Genomic DNA, 15,693 nt, shown 5'->3' on the forward strand with positions numbered 1-15,693 from the left:
ATTTATGGGTGGATTTTCTTATTACAATCAAATCAACATACTTGCATCGAACCAACATAAGACTGCATTTATTTTTCCATGGGGTGTGTTTTCCTATCGTAAACTTCCTTTCGATTTGAAGAATGTTCGCACAACTTTTGAGAGGGCCATGAATTATGCCTTCCATAGTACAACCTTACTTGGATGACATACCTACCCACTCCAAACATCGTGAAGATCATCCAATGCATCTCGGAGCAATTTTCCTACACGTTCAAAATTACAGCACAAGGTTAAATCCATAAAAGTGTGTATTTTGTGTCCAATCCAACAGAATTATTGGGTTCATTGTGTCAAAACAAGGAATCCGCATTGATCCACTCAAAGTATAGGTGATTCTTGATTTTCCCACACCTTCCTCACTAGTTCAATTAAAACACCTCCAATGGAAGGCTAAATTTCTAGGTTCATCCTGAAATATGCAGAACTTACAAAAGTATTTACTTGCCTATTAAGAAAATGGGTTCCCTTCCTTTGGGATGATACAACCCAAAAGTATTTTGATGCATTGAAAAATGTCCTAGTTCAAGAATCATTATTTTATCCACCGAACTATCAATGAGACTATTTCTTGTATCTCATTACAACTGTTACCACCATTACTATGGTATTGGTTCAAGAAGATGATCTAGGAGACGAAAATACTATATATTATTTGAGTCAAAATTTAAATGACATTGTAATAAATTACTCTTACATCAAAAAGTTAGTTTTGGAAGATGTGGAAGTTGTCCAGAGATTTCACCACTATATTATGCTTTGGAATACTATGGTAGTTTCTTATTGAAATCCAATGACTTACATTTTATCACGTCAATTACTAGGGTAAACATACTATAAATAGACCATTATTCTCAAGGAGTTTGATTTGGAGTTCATAAAATCCAAATATAAGAAGTCCTTGGTCTTCACGGAACTGATCTGTGACATTACCTCATCTAAAATTGAGTCAACATATGATGATTATATTCTAGATGAATCATTGTTTCTGATTGATTCCTTCTATCCTTGGTATGGAGAAATCACCATCTATTTCTAGACCCAGACTTTCTGGCCTAAAACCTGTCGCTCTGATTAGTGATGCATTCAATACCAAGATTCAAATTACAATATACTTGACGACATTCTATATCATCGTGGTGTCTATATGATATTCATACGGTGCTTAACTCATGAGGAAGTTGTGAAATCTTTGAACGAATGTCACGCTAGAGCATGTAGCAGACATATGTCTCGCTATGCTACTGCCCAAAATATTTTAAGCACTGGTTACTTTTAGCCAATCGTGTTTTGAGATTGCATTCTTGCAGTCAAAACCTGTCACACTTCCAAGTTTATAAACATAAATCCCATGCTCCACCTATTCCTATGCATCATGTTATTTCGATTGGACCCTTTGTGAAATGGGGCATTGAATTCATGACCTGTAACCCTTATTCGGCTAGGGGTCATGGCTACATTATCATGGCTGCAGATTATTTTACTAAATGGGCTAAAGTGATTCCTACATACAATAATAACGATGAAAGAAATGCATTATTTTTTTCAACCATGTCATTGCCATATTTGGTGTGTCGCAAGCCATTGTTACGAACCATGGTAAACATTTTTGAAATTACATGATGTCTGAACTTACCACCAAGTTGGGCCTTTAGCGTGAAATCTCAACACCCTATTAACCACAAGCCAATGGGTAAGTAGCACAAGGGCTTCACTAGGGGAGCAATACCATACCACGTGGGTTCATATTGGGGGATTTATATTGAGGAAAAAATGACATAATATATTTTGAGGAAAAAATGACATAATATATTGGCAGATATATAGGGGGTAAAGTGTTTTTATATTAGTAGTTATAAAAAATGGAACTCAAAATTAATGATAAAATATAAAGGGGTATAAAAAATGTTAATGAAAAAATCGATACCTACAATATCTAGTGGAAGTAGGGGTTTTTTAAATTGGGAAGGTGTATTGGGTTCAGATTGGTAGGGGATTAAATAATGTGATTTTTAGGGTTATTTTCCAATATATAGTCAAATTAAAGGTATTGTCTAATATGCCATGAACGCATGTGATAGGTCAGAGGTTCATTGAGTGAATCCCCCATTGTAAATAGCAAACATTAATAAGGTTTTGAGAATGATGATACAATGCATGATAGGGATTCATAATATGAATTGGCACCTCATTCTTTTTTTCACTTTGTGGGTATACCAAACATCTATTTGAGCTATGACTGGATTTAGACCCTTTCAGTTGGTGTATGGTCTAGAAGCACTTCTCTTGATTGAATGTGAGATTCCATCTTTAAAGCTTGCCATCAATATTCTTCTCGCAACTTCCATAGAAGAAGAGAATTTTTTGCATCTAGTTTGCTTAGATGAAACCTAGCATGATGTTGTAATGGCCAACAAGGCCCATAATAAATGCATCAAAGAACAGTATGTCAAAAATGTTAAACCTGGTGCCTTCTTGGAAGGTGATGTAGTCATTTTATATGATCAAGAAGTTGATAAATTAGGAGTTGGAAAGCTCGAACTGATGTGGTTAGGTCCATATATAGTCAAACATGTACATGTAAAGGGGCTTATGAGCTCATTGATTTTGATGGAATATCTTTTGCACAACCCAGAAATGGGTTGTACCTGAAAAATATTATGCCTATATTACCTTTACATAGTCACTATGTATATAGTGTATAGTGTGTTAGTGTGTTTGTAGCCTCTTTCCTTTGGAGTTTCCTACTGCCTCTCCTAGTGCTGAATTACATTTGATTTGCAGATTTCAGCATTCCCTTAGCCATATGTTGGTTATGCTGATGGCACTAGCCATTCAGCATTTCCTCCACAACGTGGTGTTGGCTTGAGGGGGCTTGGACCCAGGTTCAGAGTTAGCTGCACTAACCAACAAAACCCTACACTATTGGCCTTTTCGACATCAACCCGTGTAGCGCATGCTGCAGTCTCACCCGAGGCAATATTGGGGGATGCTAGAACCAGATTTTTGCATCCAGAGGACTATGTGGTGCGTTTCTATCAAACTTAGGGCTTTATCTTGACCTTCGCGAACCCTAACCCTTAAAACTAGAAATTACAATGTTAACAATTAGCAGATTTATGCTCTTCACCGATTACGCTAAACATTCATAACATCATATAAATAAAAAGATCTATGTCTTCGTGAATCTATTAAGTAATTTTCTTGATTAATTGCATTCAACAAATAATAAATACTGTAAATTCATAGATAAACAACAATACACGGGTACACAGTTCTTCAAAAGAAGCCTTTCTAATGATTCAGATCTTCAAATACAGTTCTTTCCAATCCTGTGCACACAGCTGTAGGGGCCCGAACACTTAACCATGGACTTATCGAGGTCTCTGCACACATAATTGCAGGAGTCTTCCACCTTTCCCAAGTATAGACTCAAATCATGCACTTCTATTCTGTCGTGCTTAGCTACAATTATGACTCTTCTATGACCTCTTTTTATATTCTTCTCCATTACAATACCATGGTTCGTGAACCATGGGTGGGTCTCAAACAACTTGAATCTTAACAAACTAATGGTCTTTGACTTTCTAAAATCCCCTTTGACTCCTATCGACCTGTGCTACTTGCGCTTCGCTCCTCAAAATGCAGAGACTTTACAATCTTTGACAAAACTTTACAAAATTTGACCCATAGGACCCCGTACCAATAGGGCCCCAACACAAAGTCATGACTCACCCCGAGTCACTTTGCTGGTGTTTCCTCTATTTTTGCTTGCAAACCACTGAACTCGATATTTACTACTTGAAGACCTGCTACTCCTTATGTGACGACCTTACGAACTTCTTCGACCAATTTCTCGATAGTTGGACCTTCGTCTGCAATGCCCATGGTTCTTTGTGTCCATTGTAGATCCTTTAACTTGCTCTAGACAGTCTGTGATAGCTGGCTTGCCTCATCATCCCATCGCTGTGTCCTTGAGGAGATAATGGAGGGCTTCCGACGCAGCTCATCAATTTGGGTTTGGATGAACTTTCCTTCCTGAAGTCTGGTGAACCTTTGCACAGGTTCTAAGGTCCACGTTGTCACCCTGATCTCGTCAAACTACAGTTGTTTTTCACATATGTCTACTTTGATCATCCGAAAGTGTGGATACTCCTGCTGTGAGGTCCACATCTCCATTGTATACTTGAACAATTGGTTGTAGTCCTTAACTGTAGCTTAAGTTGAAGTTTTGAAATCTGCAACTGCAACTCAAACCAGACCTTTCCAATTTCCTCTTTGATTCCTTTATTGTAGCAACTAACTTCTTAATTTTTTCTGCTGACGCCACTTCTGCTAGAATTTGGAGCTCAGGGAACTCGCTGCATACTTGGGTAAGGGTGATCTATAGCTGTTGATTTTACCTCATCAATAATTAACATCGCTTATTTCTCCCGGATGCGTAGCTCATGGGAAACTCCTTTTTGCAGCTCATGCAAAATCTGGATCGGTAGTGTTGGAAGGTCGATACTTAGATTCTTCCATAACTGTGTTCACTCCTGGTCTTTGGCTGTCTAAAACTAGAGAGAGCCCCCTGGAAGTTGTATTGGATGGAGCCCAGATGTGACTTATGTTGTACTAAATATCGGTACCCTCACTTGATCTGTGATTTCTTGTCCCAAGCTCACCTGGATCACTCCTGTCTGGACCTGTAATTCCTTCAGGACCTGTTGTGCTTTGTCCAATACCTGGTGGTACTGGTCCTTGATGTGTCCCCAGATAGTTTCATTGGTGGAGTGGATAACATCTCATATCTCATCAACGTCCCCCTTTGTGAGGACCAATGGTGTCACACTCGTAGGCTTATCAGACTTCTACTTCTTGCGAGGTCCTGTGGCACTTCACTTCTACCTCTTCCTGACCCTAAAGGGGGAACCTAAGTCTACGCGCCCTTCCTCTTCATCTTCAGTTTCAACCTCAACATCGGTGTGCATGGTCTCAGGTTCTTCAAGGTCAATAATGACCTATGATGTTGTTTCTTATGCAACTTTCTCCTTTGGCTCTTCCTTGTCCTTTGCAGAAGCCTTTTCTTTCGGTGCTTCCTTCTCTTTTGTAGAAGCCTTTTCTCTTAGCGCTTCATTCTCTTTTGTAGAGGCCTTTTCTTGCTGCGCTGCTTGTTCTTTTTGTGCTACTTTTTCTTTAGTAGAAGCCTTATGTGCTTCTTTCTCTTTGTCTTTCTTGACGTTGTCGCAATTGTTATTTTCCCCATTTTGCCTTTTGTAGCCTTACTTATTCCTGCACCTTCATCAGATGGGGTGAGCCATTCGCTCAAAAATTTTCTGATGACCCCCAAAATGTCCTCTTATGTGACTAAATATGGAAATTTTTGCCATATACCTGACCATCCTTCTTTGCACGTATCAATATATTGTGAAAATTTTCCTTGAAATCTGCAATATTTGTATACTGCGCATGTAAACTAGGTGACAACCACAACCATTGGTTAATCACCATCAGCAAATATGACTCAAAAAATACCAGAACATCTTTGTTTCAATGATGCGGTCAGGATCCTTCGTCACCCACAGTGAGGAAAATTTCGTAGCCTCGCACATGTTTGTATCCTGTGTTGGGAACTCACTATCCTCAGGCGTTCTACATGTTACCAGTGTGATCAATAGAAGTAACCATGTGTAGTGGAATGCCTTGCCATCCTCATGGTCTTCACGGCAATCCTCTAGGAATTCATGACAATGGTACTTGGCCCAATTGTATTCGACCCCTTTACTGCATTGTGCAGCTAAAGATACTACTAGTTCTGACACTTCATTGGTGTGACACTTCCTCATTATTTTTCCTGCCAAAATTTGTGCAGCAAACTGCACAACTCTGTCTCATATGGACCTAATTGCATAGCCAAGCAGATTTTTCACTAACTTGAAGTCGCTCTTCATTTGATCCGTGAGCTTCTTCTACTGTGACTTCCCCACAAAGGCATTTACGGGGTCCATGCCCTGATAAGGTAAGAAGGTGATTCTATGGACTAGCATATCATCAATTGGAATGGGCCCTCCCAGCCAGAGGCACCCATCATAAATTAGCGCCAACAATTGATGCACACAAATAATGTTAATTATGCTACGGCTAAAGTGTGGAAACCCTAACATGTTGAAAAATCATGTGCGCTCAATTCCAGCTGCCCACTTCATTGTCTCAATTTGTGTAACACCTGACTCCTCATAGTAGATTGATTTCAAATATTTATTGGGTTCCAACTGTGGGAACTTCGCATGATCACCCAGATCCTAGTCCTCCATCTTTAGAAATGGTACCCGAGCCAACAAGCCACCCTCCATAGGTACTTTCTCTGGTAGTAATGTTGTGAAGACCTTGTATTTCACTGATTCTAGGTCCTTGGTCACTTTGGCAGTGGATTTCCTAGGGGGAACATAAGGTGGTAGTCGAGTAATCGACACTACTACTTCTGCATCAATATCTTAAACTCCCATATTCAATTCTTCCTCATCCAAGTCTAGGGGTTCTGTCAGTTGATTACTACTATCCATCTGACCCTTTTGTCTAAAATTAGTTGGGTTTATGTGTGATGATTATGGAATCGGTGCTTGTTGTGCCTTCTTTTTCTTCTTCTCTCATGCCGCAGATGCAGTGGGCTTAGGCCTCAGCGACCTAGGCATTGTGGTAAGGACTAGCGGTGTTGCAATCATTTTGTCAATGCTCCCCTAGAATAGTTTCTTCTACCACTCAGACAAATTGCCCTCACACCCAAGCCCTTGTTGCGAAAACTCCTTCTGTATCTCTTGCCAATCTCGACCAAACATGCAACAATCGTCTTAGCTCAAACTCAGGCACAAAAGCTCAAGGCAAACTCTTTGGAAGGAAAGTGTTTGAATTTGGAGAAAGATGTTGTATTTATATCCATTTTTGAATGAAAATCCATCTATTCCCTCCAGATCTCCGTCATTAATGCTCTTTTAGTGGCAGATTTCCAAATATATTCTCCTTAAATTATTCCCCCGCTCCCTTTAATAGAAAAATAGCCATCCCATCATCTATAGTGTTTCCAATGGTTACTTTCTAGTTAGGCTACGCGGGACCCACCTTGCTAGCACAACTACTTCATCACAGCTCCCATCTCCGTCTTTTTCCTAATCATCATGCAACCCATTCAGTTCACCAAACTATCCTTCTGGCAGCGTAGTTTATAGTCCCGCACTTCCTTGCAACTGCTTAAAGTACTAAGATTGTCATGCATCCATATAGTTGTAGAGCCTCTATTCTACACCTACTTGTCTACCATTTTCCTCAGTTTTTCCTTATCTTTCCTTCACTTTTGCCTCATTTTCACCATAAAACCACCCAGATCATTACATTAGGTGTCATTAAGCATGATCAAGGAAGTTTTGCTAATGAATGACTATTTGTTTAGATTTTGACTTACTTGCAGGAATCCCGCAGCTATCTGACGATCCTGCAGCTATCTGAAGATCCTGCAACCTTTTTGTTAAACGCAATGTTCCACGTGTCGGTTTGCCAGATGAGCCACATGGGCACTTAGGTATCAACGTGCTCGAAGTTCCTGTCCCATTTTTCCAGCCATCCACGTCATCTTTACCCATGGTCAAAGCTGGTCAAGTTATGGTCAACTCAAGGCTGTTTAACGGTGATTGTGAGCTGCTTGGTCACGTCATCTTAAACGGTGACTTGTCCACGTTCTACAGGTGGCAGGGGACATGATCCAACATGGGATTCATTACCCATGACGACAGAAGCATTAAACTCATCCACGCAGCCGTATGATGTGTCCAGGGACCATAAATACGCATGACTGTTTGTTGTTTTTCAGTTAATTAGCTGTACGAGTAGGCTATCTTAGAAACCTCTATAAATAGCTGCGTCTGCGTACGCTCATCAGACTTTTATTAGTTGTAATTTCTGAACTTGTGTTAAATTTAAGAGCGTTGTGAACTCTGTTTTTTTTAGTGCTATCCTAGCACTCTGTTTTGTACACTTTTTGCAAATGGAGGAATAGACATAGCACTGTTTTGAAGTTTCCAGATCTTTGAGTTTTCTTGTGGCTGAATGAATAGAGGGCCCCTGCTCATCTCAGCCTCTGTAAAGTATTTTATGTGCAGTATTTCTTTATTTTCTTATTCATTTCCTTAAGCATGTATAGTTTCATTTACTTGTTTTCCTTTCTTTCAAGCTGATCAGTGTTATTTCTTTGCAGGTTTCTTTTAGCCCGGGATTTATTTTTATGTGTGTGTGTTTGCTTTACAAACTAATGGTGTTTGAAGTTGACAAATTCAAGTGCTGCTTTTGTTTTTATAGCTGATTTTTAATCTTATTTCTCAAAGAGCTGCTAACACATGAATGATCTTCATCATAAACTGTTATCTTTTAAGATCAGAATATCACTAACCTGCAGTCAGTTTTGAGTGCTTTTTGGACTATTCTTTCACTACTTTCTAACCATACTTTGCATAGTACATATGGCTGAAGTAGAGAGTTAGAAAGAGCAAAATATTACTACTAGTCTTTAAAGTAGAATTTTGATTTTAAAGTGCTTCTTAGACTATTCTTTCACTACTTTCTAATCATACTTTGCATAGTACATATGGCTGAAGTAGAGAATTAGAAAGAGCAAACCATTATCATTAGTCTTTCAAGCAGATTTTTCTCACTTTTCTAATTCAACTTAAGCTACTTTCTATCCGTGCTTTACACAGTACATGTGCTTTGAAGCATCGAGTTAGAGAGAGATAATCTTTATTTTTGGGTTTTAAAAGTGACTTTCTTTTCTTTTATTAGCAGCAGCTTGAACGGTGTCTAGTGCCATTGGAAGTGGTCATTTGCTTTCAATTTTATTTCAAGTCATTTCAGTTCACTTATTCCTTTCAAGCATTTCCTTTCAAGCAAGTAGTTAGAGATCACTAAACACACACTTTCACTCATTTAGGATTCACTCTACACACACACCATCACTCACTTGTTTATAAATTATCACTCCATCTTAGGAACATAACTAACCACAACAACACCCCCAACGATAAGAAAAACTCTAAGAGGTTGCTTAAGTACATATAGTACACCTTCGCTTCATCAGCTTACGAGCCCCGGGTTGACAATAAATACTAGCAATTTAGATAACACTAAATTGACTAAACATTTTGGCGCCGTTGCCGGGGAAGTGAAATTAAGTAGCCATATTCTTAGAAAAAAAAATATAAAGTTTCAAGGAAAGAAGTTAATAGCCTATCTAAGTATGCTCTCCTCTTGCACTTTGAAGTGATCTGGAGGATCAGAAAGGAGAAAGTTATTGATTTAATAGTTTCTTGAGTATGCTCTCTTCTTGCACCTAGAGTGAACTGGAAGATCAGAAAAAGAACTATTTAACTTGACTTGAAGATAAAATAAAAAATGACATGCATAGAGCTAGAGATTCTAGGGGAAGGTTTTTAGCTAGAGCTCGAAGTTCAATTTTTACAAGTCCATCTGCTTCAAGAAAAAGACAAGAGACACCTCCCTTATCTCCAACCGAAACTCCTAGTCCTGAAATTCAAGAGCCAAGAATTGACTCTCCTATACTTTCTATTGAGTTTGAACTAGGAAGAGACTCTTCTCTTTCTCCTACAAGAAAACCAATTGTAATTGAGGAAATAGACTCACCTGAGGAGGAAGGAGAAATCTCTTCTCATTCACCCTTTGTAGAAGAACCAGAAGATTTTGAAATCCCTAGGAGAATCATCATGGCAGAGGAAGAAGGAGGTGGTAGAGGTAGAGGTAGAGGAGGAGGAGGAAATAACAATAACAATGGAGGAGGTAGAGGTCCCATTGGAGGAAATAGAGACGGGGATAATTCATTTGGGTTTCCCATTGTTGATGAGGACTCCCGAGCCACCATGAAAAACATATCACCATCCGTCCTCCCAAATTTTCATGGATTAAGAACTGAGGACCCTGAAACATTCTTGTTTGAATTTGAAGTTGTGTGTCGAACCTATGACTATCTGGATGATACTCAGAAACTCAAACTGTTCCCATCAACATTAAAAGATCAAGCTTTGAAATGGTTCATGGGGTTACTTACTCAATCCATTAGGACCTGGGATGAAATGAAACAAACCTTTTTGGATAGGTATTTAGACTATTGTATGCCTACTAATCATAAGGATGAGGTTTTTAAAATGGTGCAAAAAGAAGATGAGAGCTTAGAAGATTTACTTGAGAGATTTCAATATAATTTAAAAAGAGCAAAAATGAGTACCTTGGATGAAGAGACCTTAAAAGCCCTCTTATTAAAAGCCATTAGGGATGAATGGATAGATATCTTAAACATGATGGGAAAGGGGGATATTTCTCAACTTTCTCTCAATGATATAGCAGAACTTTGTATCCATCTCTCAAGGGGCAAATCAAAAACTCAAAAAGGGCCTAGAGATCCTTCTCTCCTTAGGGCAAATAAATCTGCAACAAGATCAGTGAGTAGGGCTGAAATCGGTAATATGCTAGATGAATTTAAAACTGACATCTTAGGGAGTCTTAGTGAACAAATTGATACCCTTAAGATTCAAAATAAACAAAAAGCAGAAGCCGAGGCTATGACTATCTTTTGCCCGAAGTGTAGAAAGAAGCATGCTTTAAGGGAATGTCCCTTGGAAGCACAAGTTGTGGAAACCTGTGTAATTTGCTCAGAAACCCATGAGACCAAGGAATGTCCTTCAATCCCTGGCCTCAAAGCAGTCTTTCAAGAAGATCCAAGCACGCTTGAATCCCTTTGTTTTGTTGCAAGAAGACCTTGGCAGGGGCAGCAAAATCAAGGGTTTAACAACTCTATGAATTTCCAACCCCCACCAAATTGGAATCCTTGGCAACAACCTTGGTCACAACCACAAAATCCTTTCCAAGCATGGTTGCAAAGCATGCAAATGCAAAATCCTTATGGGAGATTTGCCCAATTCTATCAATATCCTCAATCCTTTCAAAATCAGCAAGCTCCCCAACTTCCAAATCAAGGTCAACAATTGTCATTACCATTCCCTCAACAACAACAACCTCCTCCACAAAATCAAAATTCTCAACTCTTGTTACAATCTCAACAGAGGCCAAATCAACTTCCCTCTCAACCTCAACCAAACCCCAATAATAGGAATCCTCAAAGTGCTTATGTGATGGAAGGTCAACCACTCATGGAAGGTCAACCATTCCCTACCTATATGGTTGTTCCTCTCAATGAGGTCCAACTCAGATCAGGTAGAATCCTAGACCAACCTTCTACAAGTGCTCAACAACCAAGCATTTCTGAGGAAGAATCTCTCAAAGCCAATAAGGGTTCTGAAGTATCCCTTCAAAACCCAAGCATTAAAGAAAAAGAAAAAGAATCAACTCCCTTAGTAGAGCAACCCACATCTTCAGCTATTCCTCCTTTTCCTGAAAGATTGCAAATTGATAAAGGAGTGGAGAAGCAGATTTGGTTGCCTGACTATAGCTTTCTAGATGAATTGAAAAATGTCTGTATCAAGATTCCCTTGTTAACAGCCATTAAGGAGATTCCCATTCTAGCAAAGACAATAAAGGAGATGAGTTTGAAAAAAACAATAAAAAGAACCAGAGATACCAAAAGGATACATCTAGTTGGAAAAATTGCAGACATTATGATGGGTAAAATTACCATGCAAAAATATGTAGATCCTGGTAGCCCTATTGTTAAAACTCATATTAATGGGGTTGAAATCACAAATACCTTGATTGACTTAGGAGCCGCTATCAACATTATGAGTAGACAGACCATGGATCAGTTAAAACTTCCTAACCTTCTCTTTACACCTACTTTGTTGCAACTTGCAGATAGATCAATCATTAAACCTGATGGTGTATTGGAAGACATTCCAGTCTCACTAGACTCTTGGGAATATCCAGTTGATTTTATGATTTTAACTCCCAAGAACAATCTAGGAGGACATCCTCTTATTCTAGGAAGACCTTGGCTGGCCACAGCTGATGCTTTCATAAGTTGTAGGTCGGGAGACATGTATATATCAGATGGTAATTCTACCAAGAAATTCAACTTGTATCCTCCCGCGAAGGCAATAACAGAAATAGGAGAAGATGAGTGGATTGATGATGAGGATACTCTTCAACCTGTTCTAACCATCTCTGAGATCAGTGAGGACAGTCAAATTCTAAATACATTAGGAAATTTTGAGGTACCTTTAGAATATGACTCTTCACAGTTTCAGTTAGATGCAGATATTGAATATCTCTCCTCTAGACAGATGTCTCTCTTCTCAATGGAAGAGTTTGGTAGTTCTACAGTTGAAATCTTTCCAGGAAAAACATTAAACATTAACAAGAACTTGGAAAGATTACAACAAGAAGAATTAACTAAACTGTTGCAAAAACATTCCACTGCCTTTGCATGGGAATATACTGACATGAAAGGAATCGACCCTAAGACTTGTATTCATCACATTTATATTGAAGAAAATAGCAGACCCATTAGGCAGCCACAAAGACGGATGAATCCAAATCTTAGGGAAATTGTGAAAGAAGAACTTCAGAAATTGCTCAAGGTAAACTTCATTTACCCCATTTCAGATAGCCAATGGGTTTCTCCCTTGGTTATAGTGCCCAAAAAGAATGGTAAATGGAGAGTTTGCATTGACTATCGAGAATTGAACAAGGCAACCTTAAAGGATCATTTTCCTCTACCTTTTATTGATCAGGTATTAGACACTTTAGCAGGTAAAAAGTATTTCTCATTCTTGGATGGTTTTAGTGGTTACAATCAGATTCAGGTAGCACCTGAAGATCAAGACAAAACCACCTTTACTTGTCCTTGGGGAACTTTTGCCTATCGAGTACTCCCTTTTGGATTGTGCAATGCACCCGCTACATTTCAAAGGGCTGTACTAGGAATCTTCTCAGATCTGATTCATGATTGTGTAGAGGTATACATGGACGATTTCACAGTCTATGGTAATACATTTGAAGAAGCTTTGACAAATTTGGAAAAAGTACTGGTAAGATGTAAGGAAACAAATCTTTCTTTAAGTCATGAAAAGTGTTTTATGATGTTTACTGAAGGGATTGTTTTAGGACATCATATCTCAGGAGATGGAATCAAAGTTGATAGATCTAAAGTAGAAGTCATCTCTAAGTTACCTGTTCCAAATTGCCAAAGAGATGTTAGAAGTTTTCTTGGGTTTATTGGTTATTACAGAAGATTTATTGAAAACTTCACTAAGATAGCATCCCCTCTTTTCAAACTACTTACTAAAGATTATGAATTTAAGTGGGATCCTGAATGTCAATCTGCCTTTGAAGCTTTAAAGACTAGAATATCTGAAGCACCCATTTTAAGGGGTCCAAATTGGAAACTCCCTTTCCACATTTCTACTGATGCTTCAGATACAGCTTTAGGAGCTGTTTTGGGACAAAAGGATTTGATCCCTTATGCCATTTATTACACAAGTAAGAATTTGACTCCTACTGAGTTAAATTATATTGTTACTGAAAAGGAATTTCTAGCCGTTGTTCATGCTATAAACAAGTTTAGACACTATATAACCGGCTATGAAACCTTTGTCCACACTGATCACTCTGCCATTAGATACCTCATGAACAAACCAGTCACTAATGGTAGAGTTACGAGATGGCTTTTGCTTTTACAAGAATTCAACATAACTGTGTTAGATCGACCAGGTAAACAGAACACAGTAGCTGACTTCTTGTCTAGAATCCAAAACACTAATGAGGACTCTCCTGTAGAGGATAAATTTCCAGATGAGTATTTGTTTGCAGTAACTATCAAAACCCCTTGGTATGCTGATATTGCTAATTATTTAGTTACTGGAAAGTTACCTTTACATTTATTTCCTAATGAGAAAAGGAAAATCATTCAGGATAGTTCACATTATTCTTGGATTTCTAATGAATTGTTCAGAACAGGGCCAGATTTGATGATCAGAAGATGTGTACGGGAGGATGAGATGCCTGACATCCTTAAGGCATGTCATGACGAACCTTGTGGCGGACATTTTTCTGATAAGAGGACTGCCTATAAAATCCTTTCATCAGGATATTATTGGCCTTCTCTCTTTAAGGATGCAAAGCAATATGTTAAAAGGTGTGACAGTTGTCAAAGAATTGGGAGACCAACTCTTTCAAATGAAATGCCACTACAGCCACAGGTATGCATCGAACCTTTCGAGAAATGGGCTCTAGATTTTGTTGGACCAATTAATCCGCCATCCAAGCAAAATAGATATATACTGGTTTGTACTGATTATGTTACCAAGTGGGTAGAAGCTATAGCATTAACTTCTGCTACTGAAAATTCAGTTGTTCAATTTCTTTTCAAGGATATTTTCACTCATTTTGGTGTCCCAAGAGAAATTGTAACAGATCAGGGAAGCCAATTTACATCAAGGATGATAGAGAAGCTGATGGAGGAATATAAGATCAAGCATAGAACGTCTACTCCATACCATCCGCAAGCGAATGGTCAAGTAGAATCTACAAATAAAGTTCTTGAAAGCATCATCACAAAGACTGTTCATCTTCATAGAAGAGATTGGGCAGAAAGGCTTCCTGAAGCCTTATGGGCCTATAGAACTACATGGAGGAACACCACAGGACATTCTCCCTATGAACTTGTTTATGGGAAGGAAGTCCTGTTCCCCATTGAGTTCCAAATCAAGACCTTCAAGACAGCAGTTCAATTGGGGATGAGCTTATCAGAAGCCCAGAAGCACAGAATGGACCAGTTAAACGAACTAGATGAAATGAGACAAGATGCAATTCTAAGAACCGATCTAGTTCAGCACCAAAGAAGCAAATGGCATGATCGACATATCAAAGAAAAGAAGTTTCAAAAGGGTGATTGGGCACTCTTGTTTGATTCAAAATTTAAGGACTTCAAAGGAAAATTTCAAACTCATTGGCTTGGGCCATATGAGATTGATGAAGTCTTTAATAATGGATCAGTTAGAGTGAAGACTATTGATGAACTTCAAACTCCCTTTATTGTGAATGGCCACAGGTTGAAAGTCTACCACAAGCCACTCTCAAAAGAGGAGTTTGTTAAGTTATTCCAAGGCGATTCTGAAATGAGGCTGGTTGAGAAGAATTCTTCTCCTCCATCAGCCTAATCTCTGTTTCTTTCAATTTCAATGAAAAAAAAAAAAAGAGAAGGAAAAATAAATAAATGTATGAGCCTGAAAACCAATCCCTGATTGGCAGTCTCATGCAGAAAACATGAGGTGAAAATCAGGGTCACCTGACACCTCATGTTTTCCAAAAAAAAAAAATCTCTCTCTCTCTTTCATCTCATTTCATTTACTCCATCTCACCATTTCCTTCCATCTCACCATCCTCACTTCACCTCAATGCTTTCCACCCATTCATTCATTCATTCATTCCATTTCATTTCATTAATAAAGTTTTTTCAGGCAACTAAAGTATTTTATGCAGCTGGAAGACACCATTACAGTTCCTGCAGCTATTTGGCAATTCTGCAGCCGTTTAGCCTTTCTGCAGCCTTCTGCACCTGCACAAGAAACACAGTCTGTCTGAAGAAAATATGTACAGTTCAAAATCATCAAAGACAAGGAGGAAAGAATCATGTGCTAGCAATAAAGTTAACAAAAGGTTAGT

This window comes from Pinus tabuliformis, chromosome 2_2, assembly GCF_031772625.1.
Source record: "Pinus tabuliformis cultivar Carrire ecotype Pingquan chromosome 2_2, CPIR1, whole genome shotgun sequence".
Lineage (NCBI taxonomy): Eukaryota > Viridiplantae > Streptophyta > Pinopsida > Pinales > Pinaceae > Pinus > Pinus tabuliformis.